Genomic DNA, 12,835 nt, shown 5'->3' on the forward strand with positions numbered 1-12,835 from the left:
TTATTTCTTTGTTTATGTTATGTGTTCATGGTATTAAGGGGAGCAGCCTTCATGAAGTGATATTAGAGCTTAAGTTCCTAAAGGTGTGGATAGATCATTGATTATGAGGCAGTTCACACCATGATTGTGGTTTGGGCTATGCGTATTGACAAATCACTGAGTGTGAGGTAGTTTGCACTAGAATTTTAGAAGTGCAAAATTGCCTCCATAAAGAAAGTGTTGTGGAAGAGTCGAGGGTGTTACACCTAAGGATTTTAGAAATGTCTAGATGAAAATGCAAGCATTGCAGGAATAGATGCATAGAGGAATGAATCTTGTGATAGGAGATGAAGCATTTTAAGGCCATTTCCAAAAATTGGAAAAAGACCTAAGTTTGATGTTCCGACATTTTTGAGAAATATCAACCCAATGGATTGAATAGATCAATGAATTGGAAGAGTACTTTGAAGATATTGAAGATTCAGATAGGGTCAAGTTTGCAAAAGCCAAACTGAAGGGTCATGCAAAGATTTGGTGGTAGGAGATCTAGTTAGATCAAAGTAAAAGAGGAAAGTACAACATCACCAGATGGGATCAAATGGTAGCTAAAATGAAGCAAAAATTCATTTCTATGGATTATGAGCTTTATCTATTGAATAAAATGGAAGGGTTGAAGCAAGTGGCAAAAGTTGTTCCATAGTATACTAAAGAGTTCTACTAAGTTCTCATTAGAACTAGCCGTGGAGAAGCTGATAAGAAGGAAGTGGCCCATTATCTTAATGGGTTAAGGCTAAACACTCAAGAGGAGCCAAGTCTTGTTCGAGTGACCAATATTGAGGAGGTGCACCAATTTTCCCTAAGAGCTAAGGAGAAGCTAAGAAAAAAGTTTGATAACTAGAATAGTGAAAGAGGTCATGGTGGAAGATTTGGTGGATGGTCTTATGGAGGTCAAAATGATGATCAAAAGAACAAGGATGAGGCAAGTAGTAGTAGTCAGAACTAGAGGGGGAAAAATTACAATTGTTTCCATGATCAAAATAATAGAGATCAGAGAGCAAGAGGTAGAAGACAAGGATCACAAAGAGGAGGCTTTGATGGGAAATTTTTTCACTATGGAGAAGTAGGGCATAGAGCATTTGAATGATTCCTAGTGCCACAAAAGGAAAGATCAAAGAATAGAAGGCAAAGCTTGAGTTGCACATGTTGATGAAGATTCTAGATCATCACATTCTAAAGATGTTGAAAGAGGAGAAGTCATACTTAACATAAGAGTCCTACTAAGTGGTGAGAATGAATTTGATAAAAAAGAGAGCTTGTTTTGAACAAGATGTAGATGTAAAGCTAAGAGCTATGACGTGATCATTGATGGTGTAAGTACATAAAATCTAGTGTTAGAAACAATGGTCACAAATTTGAAGCTAAATAGGTAGAAACACCCACATCTAGATAGTATTACTTGGGTAGAAGATGACCACAAGGTCATTTCTAGTGGGAAATGCTCAGTGAAGTTCAAGATTGGAAGCTACTAGGTTGAGGTGCTTTGCGATATCATATCAATGGACATATTTCATAAGTTGCTTGGTAGGCCGTGGTAGTTTGACAGATATGCTATACACAATGGGAAAGAATATACCTACATTTTGACCAAGGATGGAGTGAAACATACATTGAAGTCATTGAAGGAGAAAGAAGAAGAGGTATATAATGCTACCAGAATATGTTTCATTGATGGAAAGAATTTTCTCCAAGGTATGAAATGTGAGAATATGTATTTTTCTATAATTGAAAAAGATGGTAAAGAAGTAGAGGAAGTACCTGTAAAATTTTTAGATATATCGGGAGAGTTTTCTGATATGATGTCAAATAATGTACTTGATGAATTACCCCTAGTGAGGAAGATCAGTAACTAGATGGATTTGATTCCAAGAGTTAGTTTTCCAAACAAGGAAACACAAAAAATGACACCAACATAAAGTAAAAAGTTGAACAAACAAGTTCATGAGTTTTTGCATAAGGGGTTAATTTGAGAGAGTTTGAGTCCATGTGTTGTACCAACATTATTGGCACCAAAGAAGAATGGAGAATGGAGGATGTCGACAGATTCAAGGGCTATCAACATGTTCATAATCAAGTATAAATTTCCATTTCCAAGGATGGATGATATTATGGATTTTTTTAGTGGAGCTATGTATTTCTCAAAGAGAGATCTAAAGAGTGTGTTAGGACTCAAAATTGAAGCCTTGATTTTGAGTACCATTGAAAAAATCAAGCCCTTAAGCACTTTTTAGTGCAAGTGTACTTGACTTTCCCTTTGAGACCCATGAGGTGTTTAATGTTTCTAACACCTTGAATTTAGTATATCTATGTGTTCCATGAAGATAAATTTCCATTCTGAGCCATTATGTGAAGTTCCATTTTGAGCAATGTCCAATTCTGGATTTTTGCTTGTGTCAAATAGCGACAAGAAGTTGTGTTTGCAATTGACTATATCACACCTAGTAATGTTACATGGCTCACCACTTTGGGAGTATTTAGTGTCCATACCATAGAGCCTATGTTTTATATCTCGAGTCATTTCAAATCCACTTGACTAGGTTTTGAATCCCTCAAATTTGGTCACTTATTGTTGTCATGCTAATGCGAATTGTTTAGAATTCTAGGAGGCCCTATTTGACTTGTTATAAATTTGATCTAGTTAAATAAAATGATAAAATTCCTTTTGAATTGTATTTTTTAGGTCAAATACTTTCTATGTTTCAAATTTGAGCTTATGACAAATACATTTGATCAATTTGCAAATGCGATTCCAAATGCATTTTCTAACTTTTTATTAGTGTCAAAAGGTTCAGAGTTGTTCGTTACCCTATTCTTGATGCTATATCTTGAAATCTATGATAGGTGAGATTGAATGGATTGTACCACTATGTTCTACTCTATAAATACTTTAAGTGTGCCAATTTTCAAGTCTTGACAAATCTGTTTGCACACTTTCCCAAGTTAATTCTGTTTGCAAAAAATACTTTTCTGTGATTGCTTCCAATTTGCAAATTCTGAGTAGCTCACTTTGACCATTTTACAAATGCATCTTGTTATTTATCATGAGCCAAAACCATAGATTTATACTTTCCTCATGAAAATGAATCAATGCCCTAGTTTTTGTTACCCCAAGTGTCGGTTTGCTCAGTTTTTATAGCCAAATCCGAAAGCATTTTATGGTTTTCTGACTTGTTTTCTTGCATGCAGTTCTGAGAGGGAAACTTTGACAGTTAATATATTTTGACTGAGAATTCATCATGAGATGAGATTCGAAAAGGTAGGAGTACATGGAACAGAGAATCAAAATGTTGATTTGAGAGCCTAGTCAGTTGTTTGGATCAGTTTTCAAAGATAGTCAAAGGACCTTCCTGACATGAGGTTGACAATCTGTAGACATATGTGAAGTGAGTTTTTAGTGATAAATCCATGATCAAATTTGATTTCAATTAGTTCAAGATGATTAGTGGATCAATCTGCATATCAGATGTCTAAAAACAATTTTTTTTTAGCCGGACCCACTTTTGGGGCTCGACTAAATCTCACCTAATTGATAAAAAGTGATGGGTTTGAAAAAGTGTAAGTGGTAGTGACTCTCTAATTTCATGAATCTTTCCATGGAAGTGAATTTTTATGGGAAGGGAACCAAAACAAAACATATAACATACTTCTTGCACTTGGAGATAGCAAGGAAAATGTAAAGTTTCATTGTACTAGGTTTGGTAGCATGTCTCAAACATCTTTCTCAGTACCACACCTTCCTTCAATGATAGAGGACTTGAAAAAAGATTATAATAATCAGAGAAAAGGTTATAATTTCAATATAAGTTGAATATGGAAATGGGTAGCTTTAGCTGAGGTTTAATGGTCGATCCACAGGTGGAGAATTCTTTTTATCATTCTGCAAATATCAATGTGTGGTGGTAGAATTGCTATGTTTTATTGGGTTGCATTTCAAAAAATTTCTCTCCATGATTGTGATGCCAATTCCCACATTCCTAAAATTTCTTCCCATTTCCTCATTAAGAGGTCATATTCATGGAAAACACACAGTAGGAGATTCTCTTCATAATTTCCAAGGGTCTTTTAATGCAAATGGGAATTGGCAGTCCTCAAATTCTTCTGGCCAAAGGAACATATTCAATAATTACTCACAACTTTCCTAAGTCAAGGGTCAAAACACAGATACCCTACATTTTATTTTCCCTTTTGCATTAAATATTTCTCAATCAATACCATAGAGCAAGGCATAGGAAGGGCCTATGAAACCACAACATTGAGAAGGGAAACACTTCACAATAAAAGTCAATACATCTAAGGAATTTGTGAAGTTGTGAGTGGGTGGAGAAATGGAAGTATGAGAAGAAGAGGAGGTAGCATGATGAAGTGTGGGGGAATAGAAACTATTGAAGAGAAAGCCATGGCATCCTACAATAGAAGACTGCAAACATTTTCTCCCTCCATCATTACTTGGAATGCAAGAGCCCACACATGACACATTGCAAGAAAGGGAGTAGACCGCCATATATGCAATTTCTCTTATTACTTTTTCTATAAATGTTAAGATACCTAAAGATATCATCACTAAGACTATGAGTAGTCCCAACATAGAAAGGGGTAGACCACACAAGAAGAATAGGAAAAAGTAGTAGCAGGGAGTTTGAAATTTTTGAAAGGAGTCCACATTGAAGAATGAAAGGAGGTTGCGGTCAAGGGTGGAGTGAAGTCCACGCAAAAAGGAAAAGACTAAGCTATGACATTTTGTAGGAGAAACCAAAGTCTCTTTCCATGGGTAAGAATAGAGGCATCCATCATAAAAAGGCATTAGAATGTAGCCATAGGTAAAGGTAGGGGAGTTGCCATGGTAGGAATGAAGACAATGAAAAAAAATGAAATGTTTTATCCCACATGCCCTGTGGGAATATATTTTAAAATGTTTAAATAGAAGAGCATGCTCATTTTAAGTGTCTAACCAAAGATGACCCTTCTGAGAGCTGAAAGCTCATGTGGTGGGACCTGTACATGCCAAACATTCGGAGGGAAAGATAAATTTTAAACAAATCAGCAATCCAAAGGATGACATGGTGAGCTCAATGATAAAATGCATAAGATGATGATGCATGGCCTAACTAGATGGTGGGTGCTTCCTCACTTTGTGGAAGTTGTTTGAGGATAAATAATGCGGTAAAGTGTTTAAGCACCATGTGGCAATGGGCCCCAAGTTGGAGGTGAGGTGGCATACTTGGTCAACATGATGATGTGGAACCTAGAAGCAAATCTTGAGATGAGACATGATGACCAATAGATTCAAAATAGATGCATCAGATGCCAACATGTGGCTAGAATCGACAGCTAATGCTTCCCCACTTCATGAAGATGCAAGGAAGATAAATATTGCAGGAAAGTGCCAAGCTACCACATGGAAACGAGCCCCAATTCGTGATGACATGGCAGGTGTAGCTTGAGTGGTGACATGGTAGTCTGGTGGCATTTGGGTAGCTAATGAGAGGCTGCCATGTGGTGATGCTTGGTAGACCAATCAGAGGCTACCACATCGCACCCATTGGGTGCTAAAGGTGCAAAGTTTGGTGAATCAAGTGTTGCCACATGGAAAACTACTCAAACTAGGTTTGACAATAGATGCATGGGTGAGCTCAAATTTCAAAATGATAAAAAATAATTTTTTAAAAAGGGGGTCACATACTAAGTTTTTAAATTCAAAATTGATATACTCTAAAGTTTGAACTTTAGAATATTTCAAATTTTTGAAAAAATGAAAGTGCAGACTAGATGCCATGCTAGGGGCATATTTTTCAAAATGACTTGCAGGGGGTTTTTACTATGCTAGTATAGGCATATTATATATTGTCAGAACTAGGAGAAGATGAACTTTTTGATTCTAGAGCTTTTTTTTACATAGGAAGTCATTTGTTCAAATTATATGAGGATTTGTCCTAGATTCCTAACTTACAATCGCATTCAAGCATTGAAGTTTAGTTGTATTTTCTAGTAGGGTAATGACCTGAATATGTGTAAAAGAATAGTAAAAATGCAGTTGGGTTGATTTTGGTCAGCTTCAAATAAGTTTGAACCCATATTTTTATCAGCATATAATGATGCATATAAGATATTTTAGTAACATAATGATTTTTATCATTGAGGAAGAGATATTTCAGGTTGTTACAAAGCAATGATGAAAACCAAATCAGATCAAATGGGTAGAAAGATGAAAGAGGTTTTGTAACTAAAAAGGAAGGAATTTTAAGTGGACACATGTCATCTTTAGATTAGATCCGAGAATTCATCCTCTTCTATATCTTTCTTTCTTTCATCCATTATAGGGGTTCCAATTTTTGAGAAAAACCACTCACTGTTGTGATACCATTTCCTTTAGCAATTTCTCTTGTAATGAGTAGCATTGAGTTTTATACAGATAATTCTCATTTTTTAGGTGATTTGTGAATCATTTTTGTACATCTTTAATGTATTTTTTTTCAAATAAAATGAATAAAAAATGTAGCAAAGGATTTACATTCATTTTGAATCTTGTCTTCTGTTCATGGGTTTGTAATTTCTTTTGATTTGTGAACAAAGGGCATAAATTAGGTTGCATTTTGTTAAAAAATGCATGTGGTTGAAGTATTTTTCTTATGGAACTAAGAGCCATGCAATTTCTTGATATTTATCACAAGGTTTGCAAATTTCATGGTAGGATAGGTTGAGTATGATATCCATTTTTATTCAAATGTCTATTTACAAGGTGAAAGATAGATCAAGGATCTTGATGTAAGAGTTATTACAAAGATTTCCAGAAGATGTATGGTTGTAATTCATGTAATTTCCCAATAGATAAGGCACTGATCAGCTGTAGGATCACTCAATTTTGTTGTTCATATCTAGGTCTTGCAGTTATGAACATATTAAATCATATTTTCCTTTTATGTTGAAAGTTATTCAAAGTCTGACCCTCACTCAGCTTATGAATTGCATTGTCTTGCATTTAACTATTGCAGATCTATGTTATTGCATGAGTCATTAGGAGGAAGAAGGGTTAAATTTTCTATTAATAGATTCAAGAATATGTTTAGCACTGGTACCATATAATTGAATTTGAGGTCCACCCACCTAGGTTTTCCAAAGCCTAAAGTAGAAGAAGGGTCTAGCCTTATAGTTGGCCTGGTATCTAAAATATTATGTTGAAAATGAGAGTTAGCTACCCCTAGATGTACCTTATTTTCATTGAGGTAATTTGAAATTGTCTTTTTTTCAAAACACCAAAAAAATGGTGACTCTACTGGGGACTATATTGAATCTGAATGATAGAAAAACCTTGAGAATTTGAAAGAAGGAGATTCAATACAATAGGAGAACTATGTAAAAAAATCGCAGTAGTAAGTTATCTGATGTGTTTTCTAGATTTCTTACTCAAATATCATGCACCCTAGTGATGCTTTGTTTAGGATAGTAGTATCTTTCAAGGTTGAATTTAAATTGTGTTGCTACTATATTTAATTTTCAATCAATTCAGCTGGATGGTTTTCATAGTACTACTTTAAATTTAGAGTCAGAATGGTTCAAAGGTGGTTTCTCTCTTCTAAGTGTTTAACAATTTGCAAGTTCTACAAGTTGAAAATCTAGTTTACATTTTTCATGTTATGAATTATGTTATAAATCTTTCTCACAATTGTGAGTGGCGACTCTCTAAAGGATGTCTATACCAGTGTAGATTGGTTATATGTAATTTTTTTCAAAGAGTTTTCAGCTTGGTAATGCAGATTTGAAAGTTATGCTAAGTTTTAGGCATGAAGAGAGAGGCTATAAGTTCTCAACTGATGAGTTTTAAAGTGTTGTATTGATCTATTATCATAAGAAATTTAAATGTTAAAATTAATCACAACAATGATTTCATTTTTTTCTCCTCAAGGAGATGGGAATTCTATAAGGATTTGATCAGTGGTGTAAAGAATTGAAGTTTACATAGTGTCAAAACAATAGATAAGTGGTTTTAGTAGCAACACTAAAGGTATTTTACACTTTTGTTTTATTTCTTTTCTATGAAAGTAAGTTCTACATATGTGTTCTCCGTTAAGTGGTATTTCTAGCACTAAATAGGAGAATGATTTGATTTATCTTGGCATACTTTATGAAGAATAGATTTAGAAAGTTTTTTCATATTTTGAAGTATGCTCGGAGTTGAAATTGGTAGAAAGCATTTCAGATCTATTGCAAGTAATGAATTCTAAAAATAATTATGGTGAATAAGTTTTAAATTTGTGAGAAATGTCAAATTTCCCTTCACTTAGGATGTAGTCCATGGATAAGAATTATAGATCTATTTCTACCAAAAGATACATGCCATTAAATTCTAGTGGCATTCATGGTTTCTTGAACCCTATGCCATATAATGTCATAAAGTATTTACCTAAATTCAGTGGGAACCATTAAAATTCAGCTAGTCATCATGTTCAAATGTTGGTTGGTGATTTTGAAATTGCTCATGAGGACATTCATATGAAGTTATTTTTTCAAACTTTAGAGGGCGATGCTAGGGATTGGTTTTCCTTTCTACCAAAATGTTCAATTTCATCTTGGGATGAATTACTTTTAGCCTTCATGAAGCAGTTTGGGGAAAGAATAAGCATCTATGATTATTTTGATAAGTTGTTGAAGATCCAAATCAGGAGTAATGAATTAGTTCCTAAATTTAATATTAGATTCACAAAGGTTTTAAATGAGATTCCTAAAAAATGTAAGCCAAATGATCAAGTGTGCTTAGTGGTTTATCATGATGCATTTGAGAAAAATATGAGTTATCTATTAAGAGATAAAGAACCTAAGACTTTGCATTAGGAATTCATGATAGCAATAGAGATTGAAAACAATATAAAGTCTGGCTTAACCCAGAGTCACTTCTCTAGAAATGTTTGTTCGCAAGATGAGGTGCAAAGGAAAAATAAATATCATATGGAGTGTTTGATTTTAGATCAGCAAATAGGTACTATTTCTGTTGTAAGTCATTTTGTTGAAAATTTAGAATTAAAGACATTTGAAGATTAATTTTCTTTGTTGCAAAGAAGAGATGATTCCATCGTTGCTGAATTGAATGCACATGTTTCCGGTATTATAACAATAGATGACAAAGTTAGTTCACTTGACAAGATATACATGCAAGATATAAATTCATTCATTCCTTCTCCTATTGGTGATTTGTATTATGTTGAAAACACAACTGATCATGAAGAGGAAATGTATTCATCTCAAAATGAGGATGAAGAGGATGAAAGTTATGGCTTAAGTGATGAAGGAAAAGTTGTGATCTGATGTATTATGAAGAAGAATCATGTGAAGACAATGGTGAGAGTGGTTACTAGAGTCAAGAAGAGGATAGTTCTAGTACATGTTTGTCTTCATGTGAATCAGATGCAAATTGGGAAGAAGAAAGCAATGACAGAAGTAAGTACTCTTATGCTAGTAGAGGTACAAGTTATTTTTCTAAATCTAAAAGTGAAATTCCATTTTAGAGTTATAGTAGTCAGTTTGAGGTTGAAATTTGTGAAGAAGATTTGTCCACACAATATGAGGACAAAGAGATTATTTATAAGGATAGACTACCTGATTGTGTAGATGAATGTCTTGAAGATATATGTAGTGGTAACCAAAAATATGCAAATGATTCTAAGGTTAATTCATCAACACCTATTGGTAAGATAAATGATGATTGGTTTGCAAGACATTTGAATCACCTTCATGGAGATAATGTAAGTAATACTGATTCATTTTCTACATGCTTCGTTGATGGAGTGAATAGTGTGTCTTCGTGTGATGATTCTAATTTTTCTTCTTCACATGTTGAAAGTGTCCATGATAGTGATGTTAGAAATGATTTCAAATTTTTCACAAATCCATTCTATGGTGATGAGTTTGATGTTGATCAACACATCACTTGTTATAATGTCTATAAAAGAGCTTTGCATGGAGTTATCAACCTACTTTTTGAAGAGCACATGAATGTTCAGATTTAGTTGAGAATGAGTTTAATGATGATACATTGTCTTATTGCTATAAGAGATCAGGTTCTTCTTCTTCTAGATGTGATAGTGAAAATGTTAATGATGTTACATCTCATGATGTGGATAACAAGGTGTTTGACAAAGTTATTAATGAAAATCAGCATGCACCTTGTAATGAGTTTTATGACGAATACTTTAAAGTGACAACTAACCCATTTTCTCATTTCAAAGGATCATTTGAAGATTCTAGATTAGTTTTAGATATTGACATTGGTGACATGTGTGAGCACATATCTGATTGCTCATGTGAATACTCTCAAGCTATACATAAGGATACATATTTTCTAGGTATGTGTGACCTTTTTCCCCATGTTGAATATGAAGCTTTCATGTTCAAGAGTAATAGTATGGATGATTCAATTGATGAAGAATATTTTCAGTTTGAATCTAATATTTTTGAGCATGTTTATCAAAACTTTCATAATGAGCAAATGGTTGAAAGTGAATATAGTTTTTATATACATTATGAAAGTGAAGGTGTAGACTCAGTTTTGCCAAGTGAGTTGATTCAGAATGTTAATCTGATTGGTGAAATTGATAGAGTAAATATTTTTAGTTTACCTTATGAAAATGCAAATGAAAATTAGGTATTTGACAGAGGTAAGAAGTTTGAGTAAGTTCGATGGACCGAGCTAATCGGTTGTATATAGTAATAGTAGTCGTTCCTTGCTTTCAATAATGTTGTTCGAGAGAAGATATTTTCTATCAAGTGTGTCATCTGCTTCTTCCAAAAATTTGAATGCTTTCCATGCCCACAAAGGACATGAATCCCTAGACAAAACCACTGTTGGGACTCAAAATTGAAGCCCTAATTTTGAGTACCATTGAAAAAATCAAGCCCTTAAGTGCTTTTTAGTGCAAGTGTACCTGACCGTCCTTTTGAGGCCCATTAGGTGTTTAACATTTCTAAAAACTTGCATTTAGTATGTCTATGTGTTCCATGAAGATAAATTTCCATTCTAAGCCATTTTTTGAAATCTTGTTTTGAGCAATGCCCAATTCTGCATGTTTACCAAAGTGTTAAACAACGACAAGAGGTTGTGTTTACAAGTGAATATCTCAAACCTAGTAATGTTTCATGACTCACCACTTTGGGAGTGTTTAATGTCCATACCATAGAGCCTATTTTTCAAATTTTGAGTCTTTTCAAATCCATTTGACTAGGTTTTGAATCCTTCAAAGTTGGTCATTTATTGTAGTCATGCTGATGTGAATTGTTGAGAATTTTGGGACGCCCTATTTGACTTGTTATAACTTTGACCCAGTTGAAAAAAATCCTAAAATTCATTTTGAATTGCATTTTAGAGGTTAGAGACTTACTATATTTCAACTTTGAGCTTATGATAAATCTGTTTGATCAGTTTTGAAACACGATTCCAAATGCAATTTCTAACTTTTTATTGGTGTCAAAAGGTGCAGAGTTGTCGGTACCCCTATTTGTGATTTTATATCTCAAAATTTGTGATATGTGAGATTGGATTGTAACACTATGTTCTAATCTAAAAATACTTTAAGTGTGAAAATTTTCAATCCTTGACAAATCCATTTGCACACTTTTCCAAGTCAATTCCATTTGCAAAAAATAGTTTTCTTTCACTGCTTCCAATCGACAAATTTTGAGTTGCTCACTTTGACCATTCGCCAAATGCATCCTATTATTTGTCACAAGCCCAAATCACAAATTTATACTATCATCATGATAGTGAACTAGCTCCCTAGTTTTTGTTTCCCCAAGTGCTAGTTTGCCTAGTTTTCAAAGCCAAATCCCAAAGCATTTTATGGTTTTCTGACTTGTTTTCTTCCAGGTAGTTTTGAGAGGGCAATATTGACAGTCAATATCTTTTTACTTAGAATTTTTCATCAAACGAGATTCAACATGGTAGGAGTACATGGAACAGAGAATCAGTGTGTTGATTTTAGAGCTCGATCATGTGTTTGGGTCAATTTTCAAATATAGTCCAAGGACCTTCTTAACATGAAGTTGACAATCTACAGACATCTGAAATGAGTTTTTAATGATCAATTAGTGATTAAATTTTATTTCAATTATTTTTACATGATTAGTGGATCAATTTGAAAAATCAATTGTCCAAAAATAATTTTTTTTTAGCTAAACGCAATTTTGGGGCCCAACTAAATCTCACTTGATTGATAAAAAGTGATGGATTTGACAAAGTTTTAGCGATAGTGACTCTCAAATTTCATGAATCTTTCCATGGAAGTGAATTTTGAAGGGAAGGGAATAAAAAAAAAAACATATAACATACTTCTTACACTTGGAGATAGCAAGGAAAATATAAAATTTCATTGTTCTAGGTTGGGTAGCATGTGTCCAACATCTTTCTCCGTACCACACCTTCCTTCAATGATACAGGACTTGAAAAAAGATTATAATAATCAGAGAAGAGTTTATAATTTGAATATAAGTTGAATATGGAAATGGGCAACTCTAGCTAAGGTTTAATGGTAGATCCAAAGGTGGAGCATTCTTTTTATCATTCTGCAAATATCAATGTGTGTTGGTAGAATTGCTATGTTTTATTGTGTTTACATTTTAATAGTTTTCTTTCCATGATTGTGATGCCAATTCCCACATTCTTGCAATTTCTCCCAATTTCCACATTGAGAGGTTATATTCATGCAAAACACGCAACAGGGGATTCTCTTCATAATTTCCAAGGGTCTTCCAATGCAGATGGCTTCAAATTCTTCTAGCCAAAGGCACATATTCAATAGTTACAACTTTCCTAAGT

The sequence above is a fragment of the Cupressus sempervirens genome, chromosome 7 (genome assembly GCF_028749045.1).
Source record: "Cupressus sempervirens isolate cs-2001-9-10 chromosome 7, ASM2874904v1, whole genome shotgun sequence".
Classification (NCBI taxonomy): Eukaryota; Viridiplantae; Streptophyta; class Pinopsida; order Cupressales; family Cupressaceae; genus Cupressus; species Cupressus sempervirens.